General features: G+C 39.6%; 1 protein-coding gene across 2 annotated transcripts in view; it reads right to left on the bottom strand.

The window, feature by feature from the left end:
* LOC118774275 (contactin-5-like) overlaps nucleotides 1–23,874 on the bottom strand; it is a 188,198-nt gene extending 164,324 nt beyond the window's left edge. For both annotated transcript variants that reach the window (XM_036523499.1, XM_036523500.1), the window contains exon 1: nucleotides 23,496–23,874. The gene's annotated coding sequence lies outside the window, so the exon portion shown is untranslated. The remainder of the gene's footprint in view (nucleotides 1–23,495) is intronic.
* Between the last annotated feature and the right edge of the window lie 408 nt (nucleotides 23,875–24,282).

The raw sequence follows: 24,282 nt of genomic DNA, 5'->3' as shown, positions 1-24,282 counted from the left end.
ATTTTCTTTTGTGAAGGATTTTATGATGTAAAGTGGAGTTCATACAATGCTGTTTCACCATACGATCCTGCCTCTAAACTTAAAATCAAGGGTAATTGTGGCCCTCTAAATTCTTGTTCAGGCACACTGCCTGAACAGTAACCCCCTAAGGGAAACACTGCTGGATTTACTCATCCAGCCTACTGCTACACCTCCCACATACATATTTACACTTTTTTTTTTTCTCAAAATAAGAAAGAAACATGTTTGTTGTATTAAAAAATAGCCACTGGAATGTTACCAATCAAAAAGCTTGAAAATATGGATGACTGCATGTTTTTTGTTACACTTCAAAAAAAAAATCATACTACACCTGGCACAGCTAAGTGTTTATCTGTATATAAGCACTGAAATGGTGGTTAGATGCATAACTGGATGGTTGTCCAAGCGATTATGGTGCAGACATCTCTTTAATCACAAGCCAGTTCAACTCATCAGCCTTCCTTTCCTTTAGCCTTTATTTTAGATAAGTCAAAAAAGCTCATTTCATGTCATGTCAGAACGCTATGAACTGCAATTGCCTCACAGCACAACTGAAATCCATTTATAGGTAAGAGTGAACTGCAGGCCTTTTCTCAGTCTGGAGTCAATAATACCCAGTTGGCTACCTGAGTGTGTCGGGGGAGATAGGGAACAGTGCACTATGCCTTCAGTGTGAGTAAATGACTATCACTGTTCAAAAATAATGGGCCACACCTTTTTGTGGCGTCAAAAATGGATATCAACTAGCCATCAGTGATAACTGTAGAGATGGGTCTCACAAGTTCTCTGCCTCAGCTCATTCAAAGTCATGAAAATCAAAAGACGGTACATGAAATGTTCATTGTCTCCATTCTCCATTAATCAAAAGAGCACAGTTTCCTAGAACCTGACCTTTCATCATACCCTTGCTGTCTTTTATCCTTAGCGAATACTTTCAAGTTCACACTTATATTAAACAGGAAATAGCATTTCTTTCAAAACTAAGAAAAATATACATATTCTCTGGAAAGAGAGCATCTGTTCAAACACAGCCCACACAATGAATCATCATTAAAATGTTCTCCAATCCAGGGAACTATCGTATTAATTTTGAATCATCAGGTCTGACACAATTTTTTGGTTGCCTCAGGAACCCCAGCAACAATTAGTGTCAAGTCCCGCTTTCCCTCACCCCCTAAAGTACAACAACTAAAATGCACTGTTAAAATGAGATGGGTTTCATGTAAAGTGACTGAAGGAGTGACTGTTCACTTCTAAAATTACACATATATGTAAAAAATACATAAATACAGATACAGCTTACAGATGATACCTTAACTCAAGAAGGCAAAATCTCAGATGAGCTATTCTTGAAAGCAAATGTACATAAATAATATTACAGTGAAGAAATTATTAATGGAAAAATATGTCATAATATGTACAGAGAAGGCATGCAGCCTGACAAAGATACTTCAGAATATGGAACACCAAAGCAATTGATTCAAAGTAGATGAGGTCAAGCTCAGTATAGGTATGGCATGGCACAACATGGACTGGAAGCTTTGATGCAGAGCTGCAGTCATGTGTAGAACCCAGAAATCAGAGCCATAACTAAGACGTTTCACATCTGACATGACGCTGCTGACGAACGCTGCCATTGTTGCTGTGATAATGATACTGAGGGCTACCCCCTGATCCCAGGGGGATAAATCTCAACACAGAGAGCAACCCCCTCTCATTTAGAACTGCATACCCAGTAATAAACAACTGAATGACAACAATGACTAATTTATTTTCTCTCAAAATGCATCAAAAGTATAGTAAAACATAGCGGCCAACAGTTAACTATAAATCAACTATTTTCTGGATCCTGGATAAAACCCGAGATCAGGTTACTGCCCGTACAGTTACAGACTGCATAGAATATAAGCAGAGTATTGAAAGCTCATCTCACATTTTGTGTTGCAAAATGTTATCAAAAACATGTTGTGGTTTTCCAAACACAGATCACATCTCACCTGTCCAAGCGGAAATAGAGGAACAGAAAATAAATAGTTCCATGCTTCCATCTAAAATGAAAGGCAACTGAAGATAAAAAAAACACAGCCAGGGATCAGCAAAGCAATGTGTCAGCTGAACAACACAGATATAAAGGATCACTGTGTTGTATAATAGGGACACAAAGCACTGCCCTCATAAAATGTATTATAGCAGCTCAAATGCTGTCAAGGTCAGTCACCAAGGGAGGTCTCATTGCTTTGTACCAATTAACAGGCATGCAGTGAAATGCAGTACACTCAATCAATGATGCGGTAGACCTTTTTAAACAAGTTCTGCTTCAGTGACAGGCTTGGCATTGTAAGGTTGAGCTGGACTCTGCATGTAGAGTGCCATAACTACAGCCAAGTCCTTCTTCTAACAGTTGAAAAACTAGAATGTGCTGGGTGGATGGTTCCTCTCAGCAGCAAAGATGCTTTTAAACATACCATCCCCAGTTCTGCCTCAGACAATTGCTGTAATACATTAATTCCTGCTGATTGTTACGACTCAAACAGGAAATGCAGACTTATTAAAAACATGAAAATAGATAGCTCTTCTAAACGCTCGTGGGAGGGAGAGACACAGCACGTGCATGCGAGGCCCCCCGTTTTAATTAAATGCTGATGAAATTCCAGGAGAAAGGATGCACCCCCTTTCAGACACAGCGTGGGACTGGAGCGCCAGGCCGGAGTGCAAAAGGAATCGGTACCCCCGGTCTCGCAAAAGCCGCGGAAGCTCTTCCCAACCGCTGCGCTGCTTAATTGGCTCTGCTTGCGTGAACCAATCTGCCCCCCGCGGTGAGGCGCGTATTAAGCCCCGATATGGGCCCCACGTGGAGCTGACTGCGGCAGACGTCGGAGCAAGGAGCTGCTGCTTAATTGACCGCTCCGGCCGGCGTGATGGAGTTCCTGCAGGGCGGTGTGGAGGACGTCACATTGCCGTGGGGAACCGGCCCACAACACTGCGCCGTCAGCACTGATTACTTTATCTCTGCGCCAAACACTCAAATAACTTCATCTCTGAGAGGAGAACACTTACTGCTGTAGATATGGCAGGGTTTTTTTTTTTTTTCCAATACATTATTGGTAGGACAAACCGGGGAGTTATTTTGGCTCCATATTTCATTTCTTTGCAGGTGCAGAGCCTTTTAGCCTGGTGAGTTTTAAAGCCCATCACCGCATGGGTCCATGTTAATTCATACGTTGCAGATTCAGTAAGCTCTGCGGATTGGAAGCACATGCCAGTCTCGCATTGGATCCAATCCTGCATTAGATTTTACTTTTAAAAAATGTATTCTTATTCTTGCTTTCGAAATTGTAATTAACCATTAAGGCACCACAGGGGATTCATTTGCATACGATAATGACACAAATAAGGGCACTTAGAGTTCAACACACAAATTTAACCCCCCAAGGACATAATTATCAAACACTGCAGTCCCTCCTGGGAGTTGTCCAAATAGCACTGTGCAGCACAGGACTACTGTAGTTTATTTCCCATTTCATCACTTTTCAATGGTTGCAACTCTCATGAAATTAGTCTGAAATATAGGCATGGAAACATGTGAATACATGGGTCTTTCCTATATGTAGTAACATTCAAATAAGTCAACCAGCAACTAGTGGTGCTTGAACAGGCCCAGTGACTGTATGAAGCTTTTCCCCAGCCACACAAAACATGCAGGGGACCATGTGGTGTTGTTCTCATGGATCCAATCTCCTGATGTCTCCAGGTGAGCTCTTAGTTACAAAGCCAGACTTCTGCACATGTGTATTGAGAGCAGGATCTGAGGTTTAAAACCCCCATTTTCCATCAGAGACAGCAGCTGGTAAATTTCTTGATGTGATTCTTAACCATAAAATGCTGCTGCCCACTCTGTGACAAAAGTACTGCATTTCCCAGGTGCATGAAAAACTATATTGTATTAGATTTACAAGTTTTAAAACATGTATCAAAATGGATGCACAGCTAGAAGAAATGGATGACATTGTACATCCTGTAATAATCTGTCAGCAGCCTACTGTGTAATGGGACAGCAAAACCATCTTTCTATCCTGGGGGCTACAAAGAAAAGTCACAAACGTTGAATAGACAGCAATAGTGAGGAGGGTTCAAAGTAATGGCTGCTGGGACACTGTGATATGAAGATTTATCATCCTAAGAGTTATGCAAGACAAGGTGGTGGTGTTAGATCATCATATTTGTAGCATTACCAAACCACCATAATATAGCCAGGCCACCGGCTTGAAGAAAGGTAACAGGAAATCTGGTTGTACAGAGGGGAAACAAATGAACAAATATCAATTCTCGAGTCACAGCTGATTTGCATAATAAAGTGCTGTTCAATAAAAAGACTGGTAGCATCATCCACTTCAACTACTACAACTACAAACTACTTTTTGTGAGTTATATGGTGTTAATTTATCTTTTATTTTCACTTGTATTTGTATTATATACTTCTCAAATCCCGCCATGCAGTTTTGTTGGTAACCTTCAGAAAGATACTTCAGCTGATTAGTCTGTTTCACACCAGGCTATATAATAGACCCTTTGTAAACAAGGGTTTTGAAAGGTCTTTGAAAATGACTAATAGGTTGCATGATTGCCTCCCAACAGAGAAACATTGTTATTATTGTTTTTGACCACCTCGTACTTAGGAATGTAACATTTCTGGAATCAAAGGTATAAGTTAATGGTGACCCAGGGGAGTAGATGAATTTAAAGATCACCATTATAAATTAAAGTATAAAGACTGGGTTCAAGGTGGTGCTATGCACAAACTGAATATGGTCACTGTTTGCTAAATTCCATTAGAGTTCACACGGGTAATCTGCAAGTGCTGATTTTTACCTCTACATGCAAGTCTGAAGGAGGCGTGATACAACCAATGTTCATTAGGTATACCTTCTGGCAAGGCATCATTAACACTGGGAAGCACAACACTTTCAAAATTGTAACTTTAACACTGTAGAGATCGGGGAAAATAAACATAAACTCCTTCTCAGTGGCTCTTCTAACCAAGAAAATCCTCAGCAAAGGGAGGTTGCCCACTTCAGCAATCTTTATGCATTTGCGAGTGCAACTTCCCTCTGCTTAGGATGGTAAGGGTTAAGAAGTTAAGCTTGAATATTTCAAAAGAATTCTGAAATATGTCAGGACATCTAATATGTAACAGCCCTATGCAAAATCATGTCCATGTAAAAGCAGGTGTTCTGCAAAGCAACAATATGGATGTAACTCTATGCTGCCATTCTCTGCCTGGACTGCTGTAACTGTTTTAGGGAAGCCTCACAGTGTGTGTGAATGAGGAATAAAGGCGTTTCTATGGTGGCTTTTTTCAGTCAAGTCCAAAAATATTACGGGCACCCTGGTATCAGAACTGGTATCAAACATACAATACATCCCAATGTATCATTGCTCCTTCTTCCTGTTGCAGCATGAGAGAAAACATGAAATCACAAGCCCATAAAAATCCTGACAATAAGTTCTGCATAGTACTAGGTAGGCCACACTTTTCTGAGATGACTGAGATCACCGGGGAATCGATGTTTGGAAACAGAGTGAATCCAAACAATCTGCTTGAGATAATATGGGTAGAGTACAAGGTACTCAGTACTATTTATACAGACTGGGTGTTTTCTGAAGCTACTTAAATAAAGCAGCTAGCTCATGGGCATAGCAGCTTTACACCACCCATTCACGTCAATGTCCCCCATGTGTAATTTTTCACATTTGAATGCTCGACATGATGAAAAAAGATAAGTAAGATAATGTAGATATTAAAATGGAGAGCATATGTTCGCTGTGTTCTAGCCAAAAAACCCTCATAAGACTACTGGTAATAACTCTGCATCAGCTCTTACACGGCATATCAGCATTACACGGCACTGGGCTACTCAGGGGTTAGAAAGTTACGAGGAAGACACAAACTCATATGCAGCATTTCTGAAACTGCATTTGAAAGTATTCCAAATTCTGTAACTGCACAATAGCAGCCAGCAATTGGATATGGCTGCAGAAAGTAGCCCAACTCAGCAAAATGGAGAGAGAAAGGCAGAACCCCTGGCCCATGGGGGCTTCCATGAGGGTATGTGACTTTTTTCTGGGTGGGGGGTGGGTTGGGGTGGAGAAATCCTACCCATTTATTTTAGTGATTTATTATATTTAATTATTTATTTATTTGCCTCATTATTGTGTTCCTTTCCTTTAATGAGGATAGGATGTGATTGTTCGGCACAGTTCAAGTCTGGGTTTCTCATGACAGCAAAGTTATTGCGGACACTGTCAACAGAACGTGTCTGTGAATGAAAGTGAAGTAGGATGCAGGAAATGGGACGGCAAGCTGGCTGGAGGGTTGGCAGGTGTAAAATCATTTCAGTGATTGGGATGTGGGAGCGCTGAAAATCATTTCAGTGAATGGGTTGTATGTGTGTCGGGGGGGTGTAAAATAATTTCAGTGACTGGAGTGTGCAGGTGGGGGTGTGTAAAATCTTGTCAGTGACTTGTCACTGCAGTACTGCCTGTTATTCCAGGATCACTTGCACAACTGGTCTGCAGGTTCTTTATTGAAACATACCTGGTCTCCTCGCTCTAAGAAAGTTTTCCCCATGTTCCCTTTTTCCCCCACACTGCCTTCTCCAGATCAGTCATTGCTCTTTCATTGACTCACATTCTGCAATTTTCCATCTGATGTGGCAAATTTGGAAATGCTATCAATGTGTAAGAGACCATGACAAGTTTCCACCTCAAAGCAACGTCTCTGCAACAGTAAGCACCCTGACACCCAGCTCCAGCCCATTCATTCCGCTGTACACTTCCCCATTTTCTGCACATATGCTCAGGCACCCAGCACAAAGAGCAGAGTGCTTTACCATCCCAGCCACTCATCCATAATAAATATCATCCCTGTTATGTAAATGAATTTGTCAATAATCACGACACGGTTCGTGTCCTGTCCAACATGTCTGGCTGTGTTGACAAAGCTATCAAATCAAGACAAGAATGTTGATGTTTAGCACGTATTGAAAGCGAAAATTAAATGAGGTTTAAATCCTGGTTAATGGAAGGGCAAACATAACAATGAAATCAATGTAAGCACAGCATTTTTTTTCAGTTACCTGCCAGCAGGAAAGGGTGAAAAAAACGTCTACATGCAACTGCATATTTCTAAAGGGATCAAAGAGATAATCTTATACTGCAGCACCCAAGCAGTCGCCAATCACAATCAGAGCAGGACCGACGGCTAAATATGAGACAATAGCCATCACTGCGAGAGGAAGATGTGATTAAGTGTGTCTGAGCTGCAGCCAGTCATCCTTAGCTGAATGCAATTTCTGTTTTTTTTTTTTCTTTAATTCAGAGATGCAGTCAGAGCCTGTCGCTGTGAAAAAAGGAAGGGAAAGAAACACCTGTGTGCCCATCTCAACGTGGAAGGGCCATCCATGAAAGAATTCTGATTGACATACAGTGCATATTAGCAGATGACACGTGACTTGATTCTAGCTATAGACAAAGTAGGAGTGGTGGACCTCTACCCCAAACAGGTGATCAGTCTGCCCAGTAGACAAATGCATGGTAAAGGATAAGAACTCCTCAACTTGGAAAGATCCATCTTTTCTTGAGGTTTAGCCTACGGTGTTACAATGGTTCAGCCTTGGGGCTTTTCTAAGCTGTGACTGGATGACCTGTCTGAACTGTGGGCCAGTCACAACAGCTGACTGCAGCATGGCTTTCCCTGCCCCTGCCCAGAAGCACGTGTGAGTGTCAGGACAATGACCAGTCAGATGCCTTGCATAAAATATAAAGTGTGGAAGGCCAATCTTTAATGGCTTTACCCATCCCAGTGTGTCCAGTCATAGAATATTGTTGGCTTATGTAATTATACTAAAATCAGTCAACTTGCTAAAATATGGAGAGAATTGCTGCAGCACATTATATATTATATAGTGGTGTGAAAATGACTCTTGATTTGGGTTAATATTCACAGCATCGAAGTTGTGCTTATTCAGAGGGCCTTTAATCCAAGTGTTTAATTCATGCCTTTTCTACCATGACCTACCACTCCACTCTGTGAAAAGAGGAGATTCTGTGGCAGTAGGATGCAAATGTGGAAAACATGCTCATACTGTAGAGCATTGACACATATTTCAGAGTGAAGAAACACAAAAAAACTGAAGGTTATTCTTAGATCTTAGTTTCACGTGAGGAGAGAGCTTTTCACATGATTCATGTGACCATTTAAAGGCCTGCCCAATTTCATGGAGCCATGAGTCTTGCTTTTCATTGAATGAATACATGAAAATGCATGAAAAATTGAATGCATGAAGAAAATGCATGTAAAATTGAGATCTTAATAGTGACATTGAATAGTCAACCAAACAGCATATAGTGACTGTATTTTTGGGCTGAGTTTACATTTAGGTGGAAGGTGAGAACAACATAAGTCACCATGATCCTTGCATCTAAAGAAAGGATCACATGAAAGCACTAAAAAGCCTTTTCTGTGAGTTATCAGCAGGATGCAGATATTGAATCTGGTATCTGGCTCCGTTTGAGCTCTGCGACTCCTGCATCACTCCCATTATTACGCCTTCATCTGGTTGATCTGTGCAGCTGGCTGCGAGCCTTGTTCAAAAATTTCGAAAAATAAAACATCAAAGAGACCAGTGCTCTGTCGTGGCCCTTGCAGATTAGGGCCTCCGCGTGTCACATAAAATCAGTGACTGCCTCCTGAAAAACGCTCCATCTGCACGCTAATGCACAGCTATCATCAAATTCATTCCTACTCCACGCATACTTATCTTACCCTCTCCAGCAACCTGCCATACTCTAAAGAGCGTGCTGTGTAAATATTTTAAGTTCCAACTCCGTTGCTGTCTGTAGATGCAGTGACTGCACTGAAGCAGCCAGCCCTGTCCTTATTACACTGCATTCGATTATTTATCTGGTTAGCAGACATAGCTGCGCAGAAAGACTTGCGAACTTACATTTTATATATTATCTGCTTAGTCAGATGGATATTTGCTGAAGCAGTTCATTAGGATAATCAGCTTTTTGCACATACAACTGCACAAAATATGAACACATGTCGAAATAAAGCTCTGGAATGGGATATTTGATGAAAATGGACATTCAAATTAAAACATTTTTGAATAACCTACAGCTGTGTGTTTATCCAGGTTGATTAGGTATTTGTTCCATTGCTCAAAGAACCACTGTATACACCCAGTTCCTGCTGTTCTGTCTTTCTTCATAATGCTTCACTTTGTGCAGATGAAATCATTTGCATTCTCATATTAATGTGTAATCAAGCCACGTGTCATCAAGTCTCAGCCAACAGTATTTTTTTTTTTTTTTCCGTGCTCTGGTCAGTGACCTGATTGCATATATGTACCAAATTCTGACCTGACTGAAGCTCTCCCCTGAAGTACCTGTAGCTTTCTCCATCAGGTTAATCACTCCCAACTTCAGACCTGGAATTGGACTGTGTTTCAAGCAGACTGACTGATTATCAGACACTACCTCCCCCACACCCCTGCCCCTTCTGTGAAATCAGGATTCAGAGTTCAACAGGCAAAACTTCTGTGGAGCATTTTGCAAGGGTACTGAAGGGAGGTGAGCTCCAACGATGCAGGCTGTGCAGATTATTTGCTGTCTCCCTTCAGCACCTCTGCCAAATGTTCCACAGTATTTTGCCTCTAGAACTCACCCCAGGGTGGATTCATTTGAAATCTGCTAATTACCCTCGTGTACCCAAGCCTGGGGCTGGACAGACACATGGGCCACCTGCCTGCGCTTCCTGTTGCTGTTTTTAGGGGAAAGCTGTCCCTCCCTGGTAGATTTCTAGCAAAGCCAATAGAGGCAAAATGTTTCTAGGTTATTGTAGGTAAACTGATATCAGAAAAAGGGGGCATTTTAAAGTAGGTACACAGCATTTCTTTCTTTTTTTTTGGTAAAGCCAGGAAGGGACTCCCTGATTACACATTTTAGTGTTTCCTGAAATGCTGTAAAGAGGAACATGGGTCACATAATAGGTAACCTGAAAAGAAAACAGCGGATGAAGTGTTTCTGATGTACTAATGATGTTCAGTCTGCACTGTTTACCCCATTGTTTCACGCCTTTAATGTTCCATGACACCACCCTTAAAACAAAATCTTACACAGTACGACAAAAAGACATCAAAACACCACCGTAAGTAAGCTTTTCATGACCCAATCTATGACAACACCCTTCTATGTGAAAACAGGTAGATTAATTTAGGAGAGCCACTGATTATTGTCTGTAAGTCTAAAATTGTCTTTCTTGCTTGTTAGAACAGATAGCATCAGATTCTGTTAATGAAAGTACCATCACCACTACAGAATGACTAGATTGCTGACTAGCATTACATAATGAAATTGCCCATCTAAGACCTTGCTTTAATCACTTTAAATACAGCATTTATCCTTGCATGGCTTAGAATTAATATACAGCATGTGTTGAAACCATACTACAGATGTACAACGCTTAAATCGTGGGCATACAACAGTGATGCTAAAAAATCCATCGCTACCACTCTCTAAATGTACCTCGGGCATCCCCTGCATGGCTGCACTGTTGTCTGAATTCAACTTGTCATAAACAAACACAGAACAAGGTCGCAGCTTCACCAGAAGCCTTCAGTGGGGTTACTCAGCATGGCCCAACCGTATACGTCTGACTTACAGTTTTACAGCCAAAAAGAAGACTGACAGGAAATATTACTGAAAAATGCAAGTGCCTGCCCTAATGCTACTACTCAGCCCTGATGGAGGCTTTTGTCTGTCTACAGAATGGCAGAGGATAACACTGCGCTCGCTGTAATGTGAGACCAATTTTAAATATTGTACCTCCTAGTAGTCTTATGTTTGGAAGATAAAGCCATTGCTGTCTGAGGCCTTGTTCATCCTATGCTTTCATTAAATATCTATAAAACACAACAGTCATGCACTTTTAATGTTACAATACATAAAACCTTACAGTTCCATAGAGTGTTCTTTGGAGCAGCAAAACCTAAAAAGAGTTTGTCGCGTAGGGTAGGGTACAGAATCTCGATCCATTTAAAGGCTTTTATCTACCTTTTTCAAGGTGTGATAAAGTGTCTAGTTTTAGGCGATCCAATTTATCCCGTCCTTTATGACATTGCACTGTTGAAGAGGGACGCAATTTAATCTGGAGTGTGCGATGAATACCCCCCCCCCCCCCCACACACACACACACACTTTCTTCCAGGCATTGCTACCTGGCACAAGTCAAATTAGCGAAGTGCCTGCCTGTGGCCATCAACAGATTATGTGCACAAAGCCCCATAATGCACCGAGAATGAGTGAATCAGAATTCATCTCGGGGCATCAAGGTTGACATAAAATAACCATGCTCATTATCACGGGGTGCTGAAATCTGCTGGTTTTGAACCATTATCATAAACCCATTGGCAATGACCTGTTCGCAAGCATACTCCTTTTTTATCCAATTATAAAAAATATAAAAAATAAAACCAATTAAAACTACTCTGGCTGGAGTCTGAGGCCACATGGGTTACTCTAGCCTATTTTGAGATCATCTCTGAAATTTTAATTTCATATAAAAAAGGAATGACCAACTTAAAATGACGTGTCTGGACTCAGTACTAAACTCAGAGGAGTGTGTTTCAACTGGTGTCACCTGCTTTCCCTCTCAGAAAGAAATGTATGCTAAAAATATGCTGACCCATATTTTGAGGCTGTTTACTTATATCACATTGATAACTCATGTGGTGCTGGCTCTTTCCAATGTGAGCGTATCTTGGTGCATTACAATTTCCCAGTGGACTTCCTCACTTCACGTTTCATTACCAAGCTACCTTGGGCACAGCACTGAATACACACAGCTACGGCTTTCATAGACTTAATGTTAATATTTGGAAAATGAATGCATCACTGGAGTATTGGACAACCCAGATAGTTAAACACTCTGTTAGCATATTTTGTGTCAAAGGCAATCCCCTGCTCCTCCACATGGTTGTGTTTTCATGAATAAAATTCATTATTTGTGAACAATATGGCTTTGCTCTGTGCGAAGCAACTATGATACATCTAAAATTTTTAAGCAGAGAAAAAATCCAATATCCAATATGTACATTTTTTCTGTTATATCATGTTTTTTTTTCCTACTTAATCAAGGGTATAAATAAATATGAAGTGCACGTAGGTGTAGGCATGTAGGCATGTAGGTGTCCTTGGAAATGATATCTTTACTTTCTTCTGCGCCCATAGTTCAGCACTGGACTTCAGGTGCTCTCTGAGATGCTTTCGGTGTTAGGGGGGCTGCTGAGCTGCAGGGTTGCAAGGGTTAAACAAGACAAAGTTGTACTGGGCTGAGTCATGAGTCAATGGTAGCATGAAAAGATATGAATCCCAACCTTTTAGGTCACTACACTGACCATCCCTATGCAAATACCTTGTGCTGTAAAGTGTCGGTGCTGTGAGATGTTATGGTATAGCTCTGCCCTGTACTCTGGGAGTAAGGCCAATCGTTGATCCCTTGTTTGTCACATATATCGGACCTTGAAACAAAAGCATATTTTGATTTCTTTCTTCTTCAGAAAGGCACTGAGTGAGTAAAATGTAAAGCAACTCAACTAGGGGAATTTGGGAAAGGAGGGAAATTGCACCACAATTTTCCTTTGCTTTCAGAGACTGCTGAGCTTGTGGTGTTTTGTGCATGTTGGAAAATGGAAGGGTGCCTTCAATTTGTTACTTGTGAAAGTTTAGTGGTCCTGTATCCTGTTTATGAATCATCTTCCCCAATAAAATAAAAATATTAGTCACAAACAAAAAATATAAGTATAGCGTGTGCACTGCATGTATGGTAAAATAAGTTTGATTCAAGATGATGAAATTCTTCTTCAATTTCTTAAAAACCTACAGTCTACACATCATATTGCAAAGTAAAAATGACCAACATGGCATTTTGCCTCATTCAAGTATGAGCTTCAAAGAGACTGCAAGTGCACAAGTTCCCATATCAGACCCCTGGTAATTCTGAGCACTTTATCCTTTGATAAAATCAAAGCTTTTATTTTATTTTAGCACTTTATTCAGATGAATTAATTGACCTAAATGTGAGCTTTTATATACAGACCTGTTGAACATTTTACTTAATAACATGCTACAAAGGAGTGCCTTAATAAGATTTCAACAGCCTCCTATCTCCACTCTCTACAAAAATGTAGCATGGAGTTCTCTTGACCTTTCTGAGTCTCCATTCTTCTTATCATTGTCATACCTGTCAAAAAGAGTGCACTCATAATCGCATAACAGTTTCAATTATGGCATCTGTGGTCTGTGACGTATGTAGTGCCAGCTATAATTGTATACAAAATTCTTTACAAGCTACAGCTATACATGCTATTTTGTACTAATTGTATGCATCACTTGCTCACCTCTTCTTGTACATACGTCACAAAATTGACAGGACTTCAAGTCATCTTGCCAAATGTATATTATCATTTATGGTAGCACATTAGGAACAATAGATTTTACAAATCATGAACAATTTCCAAATGCATTCTAAACCATATGTTTATCAAACTCCAGTCTTTACAAGTAATGTTTTTCAGCATATCATACCGAGTATGATGGTCAGTGACAAATGTGATATTTATTAAATATATAATGCAATATTAGGCATGCATGTCTCTCTGGCCAAGATCACTTCCCAAATAAACAAATAATAAACTTTGCTTTTTATATGCCACAGGGTTGATTCAGTGATCAACAGAACAGAGTTCTGGAGTGAGTCACATCAAGATATGTCTATGCTGTGACACATCTCAATATTTTCTACTGTAACGCTCACCAACCAGCAAGGCAAGACCTTCAGAATCGCCAGGACTGTTTTTTTCTTTAGAGAATTCCAGAATTCTTCTGTATGATCCCAACACGTTTGAAGCAATGCATACTGCATATTCCACCAGTATTAGTAAAATATAAGATCACTGAAGAAAAAAAAAACCAAAATGTTTTATTTCAAGATGTAATAATTAATGATATGTACAAGAAGAGTCAAAGAGGGGCAATTATTATTCAATATGATGACAGATTTATGTATTTGCTACTAAATATATGGCTGCAATGCCACTCAATATAGTTGCATACGACATAGCTGGATAGTTAGCTAGACAGCTAGTGTCTGTTAATGACATTGTTAGAGTCAAGATATAATATGTAAGGTTGGATTGTGGTGTTTGTTGTGATGACATTGCTTTGTAAAAAGGTTCATGTTGGTCTCTATTTATTTCTTTGTTTACTAAACAAACCACCAAACAAATTGTCAACCACACACACACACACACACACACACACACACACACGCACACGCACAAACTAATGGGACAGCTCATGAATGCATGCATCAGGCTTGTAGAGTGTCAGTCATTCAGGTGGCCATCTCCTGCCTCTGTATGTGGAAAGGTACTTGAATGACTACTGAAGGCACTAGTAGCCGTTCACTGTTTGTCTGTGTATGACGTAACTTTTATTTTCATTTTGTCAATGGTTATCTTTTTGTCTATACATTTTGTTCCTGCACTTGGTTCACAGCTCCCCTCTTCTATGCATGGGCCAGCTTACATCACAAAACCAGAGCAGACAACAGGGTCATGTTCTGCTCTTAAATGCTGTTCACTTAGTCCCTACATCACATGTCAATAAATAATTTGAGCTCACAGTTAAGCTCTGCTTATATTTGGGGTCACCTTGCATTGGAAAGGGAGTGTGCTGTTTTTTCAGGTGTTTCAAGAGCATTGATTCTTTGTGACAAAAGACCGTAGTGTGAAGTATTGTGCAGTATGTTGCACACCATCTCTGGCAGTACTGAATGCTCTGCAGGTACATTTAGATTTATAGTTCACTCTGTCCTCCACAAAATAAATAATTCAGATGTACTACACTATACAGGTACTACATGAACTTCAAATGACTTCCAGGGACACTTTTAGAAATACAGAGTCAAAATGTATGTTTTTATTTATTTACGTTCCACACAGATCATGTTTGTTAGAGAAATGTTTGCGTGTTTGTTTTAGTTTATTAAGGACTTCTCCCATGGCCACATTCTTGGCCTGTTTCAATTTATTAGACTCAGATCTGTCACTGGTAGTCCCTGAGCTCCTATGATCTTTTCTCAGAAAAAAATTTGTCACGCAGCCACTGCTTCACTCTCTCTCAGTCTCTCTCTCCCTTCTTTCTCTCTTTATCTTCTTTTTTCTTTCTCCCTTTCCCCTTCTTCTCCCTCCATCTCTTTCCTCAGCCTCCCAAGGGTGGCCTCTGATGGATCTATTACTTTCACTTACTCCTTTTCCCATGTTTGTTGGACCATGCCAGTTAACCCTTACATAGGAGGAAAATGTTATCTATTGTGGGAAAATGCTGCGACTATTTAAACTACCCAAAACTAATTCAAAATTAAAATAAACAAAATATAGATTAATGCATGTCATATGGTGAATCTGGATTAAACAAAATATAAAATGCAGCATTTGATTTATCCTTCCACATAATTGTGTAAATAGAACAGTACCCTTTCAACTGTTCTTGAGATTAGAGGACATGCGTTATTTATAACTGTCCATGTGTATGACCCTATTTGCTCCAAGCAATACAGTCGTTCAGATCTAATGAAAATTAAAAATAGACGCACGTTAAAATAACTCAGGAGAAAACATGTCTCTTTGATGAATAATGGCTTAAACGTGCCGCGCTGAATCCATCAAATGAAACTACAGCAGACCACCTTTGCTTCACAAATTTCCAGGTTCCTGTCTTAATTCAAGTCTTGTGGTTCACAAACTTGTCTCCCATGTCTTTTAGGCCCCCAAGAGCTGCAAGCAAGGAGCCTATTAACCTTCTACCAGGAGCGGATTCAGGATAGCATATATTAAGCACAAGATGAGAGCTGGGCAAATGTAGAGCAACTCTTATCTCATAGCAGTGAGTGTATTTCAATCATACAGTGCTTAAGATAACCATAAAGCATCACTCTTAACACACTGTTGGAATTCTGGTCTTCAACTTCCTGTTCAGATGTGCAAGTTGTCACTGCTCAGATTCTAATGAAGAAAACGTGACTATATCGCCAGTTTCCCAGCTCATCTCCTCCCATAGGTACATGCACATTAATCTGTCTATTGAATTAATTATGAACTCAACTAAATGGAATTTGTATCCAAATAAACTTAAGCACTGTTCACTATTGTAGCACTGGCTAACCTTAATAGGCAGCTTTTTAAAAAAAACCCAAGCAAACCGCTCTGTGATGATCATTTGCAAGCTCAGAGCTCTCAGACCTGAAACCATTATACTGAAACAGCTGATATACAGAAATAAAGAAGATTAAATGAAATGCTTTCACATATAAGTTGATAAGCACTCAACCGAATGGAGAGAAAACGATTTTTAATTTTACAGAGGAATACAAAATTAAACTAGGGGATAAAAGGACTGAAGGGGGGTTGAATATGCCTCAACCAGGCTCTGATACTGAAACAGTGAATTACAGAGAGTGATGTTTTAGCTTGAAAGGATTCATTCTCATTTTAATATGTAGGAAGACAAAAATCATCTATAAAGTCAAGTTTATGTTAACTACAATGTCTATCCATGGTTACTCGTTAGTAACATTTAGGAACACTAATGGTGGCTATCACTGGTTACACATAGTATTATACATAATATGTATAAAATGTACACATATCTGTACATTTTTTGTCCAGAATGGAGTTGTTTTTATACCTTAGCTCCTTGAATTGCAGTATTGATGTGATGAGTCAAGGAATTGAGCTGCATGTGTCTGTTGCCTGGGAAAAACAGTCCCTAGAATGGTAAAACAGCTTGAGGATAACCAAATCATTACCATATTTGAGTTTGAAAGATTGGGAGGGAAAATACTAATTGTAAACTTAAGAGCAGTTAAGATAATAGCAGTTCATGAATAACTTGTGCTGAGCATTAAAAAAGTAAGTGATCTTGAGGGGTAAATAAACACAGAGCAAAAGAATGTCATGATTATTATTAGGCTTGGAAGGATTCAGTTTATATCATAAGTCATTTATGAAACTCCAGACTACCTGACAGAAAAAAGAGCTATCAATACACATACACACTTCAGAATTTACAGACCAAACACATGGCATTGTGTTCCACTGTTCTGTATTCAGCTCCTCAAAAACATTTCCAGGCTGGTAGACAGAACACCAGAGGCATCAAAAAGGTGAAAACATTGGTGTGGGGCTGTTGGCTGCTTTGAAATGTTGACAGACCTGGAAGTGAGGGAGCAGCAAATAAACTAACTTTCTCTAATTTCTCGCTAGTGATATGTGTTCAGTTTGACACTTCAATGTATATAATTTACAACTAGTGTCACTAGCCCTGCTACAGCTGATCTTTGATTCTGAAAACAGAAATAATACTTCTGTGAATGGGGACTGTGACAGTTAAAAATGGACATAATATTACTGTTAAAGATATGTTAATTAAATGCAAAGATATGTTTATTAAATATTGTTATTTAAGGTGTTTGGATACAACCTATTTGATTGTCTTGGCATGTAGTAAAAGCCATAGAAGACCCCTGCATGAATAAGAACTGTATGGCATTATAGAGAGACAGAGTGAGAGAGAGGAAAAAACACCCTGTTACAAGCTGTAGGTGTTTTCTCCAATCTGTAAGACAAATGTATTTTTAAAGAGTGAACAAATATAACTTTGGAAAGGTCACCTACAAATGCTTGTGCAGTTCTGTTGTCACCATTAATGAAAGTTTTATTTTTCATTTGTTCTGGGGATGACTATGAATACAGGATGATTTCTCCCACAGTACATTATCACCACAGTCTACTGCATTTGCTTTAATATTTGAATTAGTCACTCTGCGGTACATTTTGTTTCTCATTTTGAGTGCAAGTGTCATCGAAAATGCTCAAATGGCCCTGGTTTAAGAATTAAGGTGAAAACCTAATTAAGGTAAATCCATTTCAAATGAAAAGCTCTAGGTATGAAAAAGTAGTATGCAAAACTCTCCTTGAGGCCAGCGACTCTAATTAGTCTTCAGCAAGATAACAATTACCACAAGCTACCATTCAGAATAGCACAGAACACAATAAATAATGCTGTTTTCTTCTTCCTGAAACATGGTACATGTGCAGAACAAGTTAAGAGTGAATACAAAAGCTGGAATACAATTTGCCAAGGCTGCTGCTGTGTGAGCCATCCAATTCAAGCCAACCCAAATGCAAATTATACTAACCTCTGTGGCTTTGTATTCTTTCTTCTGTTGAGCACATGGAAACCGATTCTCATTCTGGCCAACAAAAAAGACCCCCCCCCCCCCCCCAAACCCAACTTTCACAAAAAATAGAAATAAATGTCACGTACCGAAGAAGATAGGAAGCACGGGATACTTAATTAAGCAGAGTAATAGAGCACTGGATCTGTAGCACTTGAAGGTCTGCCATCCTTTAGGTGGATGCCATTATAGCCTGGAGCAAAGTATTTTACCTGAGCCGCCCCAATAAAAATGCAGGTGTAGAAGTGGATTTCCAAGGCTATACAGTTGTAGGTACTGTAAAGCTACACTGGATAAGGGCAGCCGCAAAGCAATTAATTATTTAATGACATTTAGTATTAACACATTTTCGGCTATTTTTAAGCCATTCCTCCTAAGGAAAGGTTAATCAAAAAGTTGTATTTCACACAGCTGTAAATGTCTCCTGTAGCATCAGTCCTCAAGGCTGCTATCTGAACAACGTCATGGCCTGTGGGTTTCAAGGGCACCAAGAGCTGTTCTCTGAATAGCAATCAATTATTTTCCTTCTTTATAAACCACACTCTCACAAACGTGCAGATGTGCTGTGATTCTTTGGCACTTCATTCGCTTATGCATGATTAGGTTTTGCACAGTTTTTTTTAAAGATTCCTAATGAGATAATATAATGTCTGAATTACAAGGAACGCAAACACATCCCTTAAAGGAGAAGTCACCAATAGGCTCTCTCTCGATCATTATGCGCCAAGAAAAAATTTACATGTGCATCTCCTGTAGTAGTTTTTATACCTATAGTGTTACCTTACATGGCTAGTTACAGTTCCCTTAAATGGGGATGGGGGGTGGGGTGAGGCATTATGGTACTGCTTAAAGATAACATGTACTTTATGGAAATTCTCTCTCATTTGGTCTAAGCAGCTTGTAATTGAATTGTTAACACTGGTCACTGCTAAGCAAATGCTGATGAACTTACCATTAGGTACTGTTGCAATGGTGCAATTTACTTGTCCAATGTGTCACCATTCCAATTTCCACATGTTTGCACTGTGCGCTGTTTAATTGCCCTACCATGATGTTATTAGCTGAAGTATCAGCTGTTTTCTGGTCAGACACAGCAATCATGAATCTATTCATATTTAGTCTGCAATTTGTCTTATTTCAATTTTGGAGAATAAATTGTCACACTGTCCTTGAAACATACTGCCTTTTAATCAGATTAACCTACAAATTTCTTTGTCAATGATCCAAAATTTAATTTACAGTGATAACACAAGTAACTAAAATTAATGCACCAAGCCATGGATCCTTCATTATAAAGGTGGTTAACTGACTATATTGCCCTTATTCTATTAAAACTGGCCTAGAAAATTGTGTATGCCATGAAAATATTGACACAGTGTACATTCTGGTTCTAAATTTATTTCAGTATGAAGTAAATCTGCATCTTTAAAAAAAAAAAAAAAAAACTAAGTACATACTGAGTGACTCCTATAACTGATATAAGTACTTTGTCTCAGATTCAAAGAACAACAGAGGCCAGCAGGTACTCCAGATATTTACTTTTAAGTTAAAATGTGTCTCTGCTCTGGCATTTTTCAAAGAAACTCACATACTGTGAAGAATAATGAGGAAATAACCTGTGTCTATAGGTAGAACCACTTTCTCCATGAACCTCATGTAGTTGTCAAGAACAGGAAATTGGTCTGTAGATAGTATAAGATATTTAAGCAGGAAAGGAGTGTCTCTTGTCACTGAAAGACTACTTGTTAGATGTAAGATTGATTGCTCTGCAACATAAGCTGCTGCATTTTGGAATCAGGCCACCAGGTAAAGCCAAACTTTAAAGTCCCTGAGTGCTGAAAAACAGTGTATATGGTATATATTTACATTTCATAATAAGGTTTACCTTGAAGTTCACAAAGTATGAAAAGGGAGAAATGAAACTAAGCTATGAAGGGACAGAGTAACCTCAATTTTGGTGGAGTGCTCCCTTATTGCATTACATTTTATAGACTTTATCGAGTTGGAGTGTGATTATGATAATGATTATGTACAATAATCTATATGAATTGGAGAAGTAATCTCACATAAAAGTCACAGAAAGAACTAAATTCTCAGTATCTCTGTGAACGTCTTGAGTCATTCTCACAGTACATTTCTTGAAAAGACCAAAGAAATAGTCAAAGGGGAAGGTTGACAAGCTTTCTTACCTGTAAAAAAAAAAAAAAAAAATCACTTTCATGCTAACATGATAAGCGGTAACTTGGACAGGTCAAGTGCTGAATCAATCCAAAGTCAAGCTCTTTGTTACTTAATTAGAATGGAAGCATGTCGGATCAAAAGGAACCTGGTCAAACATTTTGTAGTTGTAATTAGTTTGCAAAAGACAACAAACTTACTCTCAGTTGATAATTAATGTGCACATTTCGATATTGTTTTTTGAGGAGAGGGCTAAAAACCGACTTGCATTTTCTCCATTCTATGGGTTTAGCTGAACGAGGGTCTGACCCAATTGCACGGTGCCAGAGGCGTTGCTTAGTAACTACTGTACCAGGTCACAGACAGGAGCCAGAGCTTATCACAGCGCACAAGCAATGTGGAGAGGCACTGCACTGGTAACAAGAGAACATCTTTGCGACCTCCCGAAAAGGAAGGACCTGTTACCTGTGAGGCAGACAACTGCCTCAAGTGTGACAGGAGCTGATGGACTGCTTCCTGTTGACAGGGGAGGAAATTGCACTCTGTAAGATCTGACATGCTTCAGCCTCCCTTCGTCCAGCAGTCAGAGCTGCCAATCAGGCACGGCAAAGTGGTGTGTGAGGTGCGAAAATGACGCCCTTCAGTAATACACAGTTAAAAGAAGCATCAGTATTACAACAGCTGTAGGCTTTTTTTTTTTTTTTTTTTTACTGGCTTTAAGATGACAGTGTTATCTCTAGTAGGTGTGGCTCTTCTCAATTGGGAGTAAACAAAAGTGGCTGTAAGAAACTGCTTCACTGCTTTTCATAGGGGATTTGAAGTCCACAAGTAGTTTTACGGCACTCCTAAGCCACTAACAATGGACTTCAGTTCCCATCAGTACCATTCCTAGATATCGCTCTGCATTTCTTGATTGAGCTCAGTTACCTCTGAAGCAGATGCCTGGGGAGCTAGGGTACAGGGAGGTGCAATTCTGTTGCTCACATTGGCAAAGATTCCTTTTGGCTCATTCCGTTTTATATTAAAGTAACTTTAAATCACGCAGAGGACAAAATAGCTGGACTCAAGACAGTAGATGAATGACATCTGTCGCATTCGGAATGTCAATTCCCTGAGGACAAGGCAATTGCAAGGCTTGATGGAGAAGTGCAAGATGACCTTATACAGTGTATCTGTGCAAGAGAAAGACACAGTTGTGGTTTCAAGTATGAGGCAATACATCCATTAAAACTTTTTTCCCCCCTTCACTGAGTGCAACCGCTAGGAACAAAACCCCAAAGACATGCATCTGCAGCCTCTGTACTGAAATAACCCTGGTCTTATTTGGCAGTCTACATTAATGTCTTACTTCACAGAGGTCTCTTGGTAGATACACTAGGTTGATTATCCTCCAATTAACTTATCAGTAGTGTCAGGAGTAGTTAACTAACTGGTGTCAGTAAAGATACGAGATAAGCTGCTGGTTATTTAACATACAAGTCATGTTTCATTAACGTGTTAAGTATTCCAGAAATATCAGTGAGTCCATTCCAGTAAAATAATCGTGTCAAGGTGAACTTGAATCTATAGTTTATAACTACAAAAGCACTACAGTCATATAAAAGGGCTGGTCTGTGTTTACTCATACCGTCTGATATGAATAAGATTCAGTTAGGAGTTGAAACCTATTAGGAAGACGAAGCTCATGTTCTTTACAAACAACCGTTCACAGGCTACCTAGAAATTTAGTCAATAGAGTTCCTGTAACGGACAGCATCAAGGATGTAAAACTCCTTGAAAGCTTCTTGAAAAGGGTACTGTAGAATAGCAGAACCTTAAGTTACATCATACTGTCCAAAAGAACCTAGTCTGTTGTTAACATAAAGAATTTATCAGTTAGAGGGCAAAACCTTTTTACAGTGACTGCGGTGAACTCCGGGTTTTGATATAGTAGGTGTACAGACAAACTTCGCATTTCCCCCATACAACTCAGCTTTTATTCCCAAGGCATGCTAGAGCTTGGATACATTATACTTCAAAAATCCGTTCGGCAGAATATGACATAGCTTGCACCATCCAAACTTGAGAAACGAGTATATGATTTGCATGGTGTTCACAATGAAATCTTCATAAAGAACAACGCAGCGCTACATCCGTAATTTAAAAAGAAAAACAGCTTAGCCTATGTCTGCTTACTGTACAAACTACTCTGCGAATGACTGTCTATCATTTTAACTCTAGAGTCAGTCGTGCATTTGGGGAAAAAGAAAACAACAGAAAGTCAGTGTAAGTTATCTTGTCATTGTAGCCACACGAACATATCCAACGCGTTTTTAAAGTGTTCCGGTTTTGCATACGGACTACTAACGTATGATACTTTCGTTAGGCGTACTTGACATGATTTGGGCTAATCGCTTTGTAATTCAGTTGAATTAGACTGTAACATCACACCCGATGGAAACTGTGATACAACAAACAGTAGCAGGAGTTTTTTATCTTATTGCAGACAATTTCATAGGACCCACATGTTTTACAGCGGTTAAGAAGGCTGCGAGTAAATGACACTTGTGAAAGACTTAAAGTAGCCAACTAGCTTCAGAACCAACCTGTTAAAACGAGCTACGGGTTTTCTACTTCGCTGTCCTTCAACTACAAACTTTGTATGATCCATACGATTTCAATAACAATGATAATGTAAAAAAAAAAAAAACCTCAGAAACTCAAGAACCTAAGACGTATATCATGTTATTAAACTATTATTATTATTATTATTATTATTATTATTATTATTAGTGGAAAAAATTATGGTAGCTACCTAAAGCGATATCAGTTATCCGAGTGATGCGAAGCGACAGCAAGTTGCTCCTTCTCGATTTATTGTGAGACGTTTAAAATATGTTTCGCTGTTCTCCAACAAATATCCAACAGTCATACAAGAACAGATGTTTGTACTCACTCTATATGCGGCGGAATGCAATCTTGCTTTCCCTGTGCACTGCCTCTGTGTCGTGCTGCAAGCTTTGGAGATGATGAAACGATTGCAAGCTCCTCTCGCTTCCAAACCTGCTGGGATCACAGAATGGCAGAGGCGCTCGTAACATCCAGGGGAGTCCTCCGTGTCTCTAACTGACGAGCCGACGCGTGCAGTACATCCTTCGAACCGAACCTTGCACTTTTCCTCTGCGCTCGTTCGCTTATAAGCCGTCTCCTCCCTTGATTTCTCCGGCGGACTCCTTCTCTTTGCGCCTAATTTCGTTACAGTGAGATAACCGCTGCGAGGACGCCACAGTTCATGTCGCGCTTGTTCGCCTCACTTCTGCGGCGCGTGCCCCGCACCCGCGATATGCCACACTGTTTCGAGCTGCGCTGAATCGCTCAGCAGCGATAATTCCCCGGGAGCCTTTCGCGGAGGGAATTGCAGTTTGCGTTTTATACGCCCTATAACACAGACAAGGACGGGTGTTAGCTTTGTGTGGTGATTTATAATTACCAATGTGTCATTTCGAGGAAATGAATGTTCGTTGTCGATTCCAGTGCCTTGTCATCAAGTGCATGAAGTATGTATTCTTACTGACGTTTTAAGAGTCTTTTCAGTCAAAATGCATGTACATCTGGTATATTGAATTCAATATGATTATTATAAAATACATCAACTTTAATATGTCCTCCATGTGAAAATGTATTCCATAATATTGGGTCTTATAGCCAGCCATTGCCAGTCATTTTCCTTCTTTTAATGTGAA

The sequence above is a fragment of the Megalops cyprinoides genome, chromosome 3 (assembly GCF_013368585.1).
Source record: "Megalops cyprinoides isolate fMegCyp1 chromosome 3, fMegCyp1.pri, whole genome shotgun sequence".
NCBI classification, from domain to species: Eukaryota; Metazoa; Chordata; class Actinopteri; order Elopiformes; family Megalopidae; genus Megalops; species Megalops cyprinoides.
This window is presented reverse-complemented; position numbering and strand designations above follow the sequence as displayed.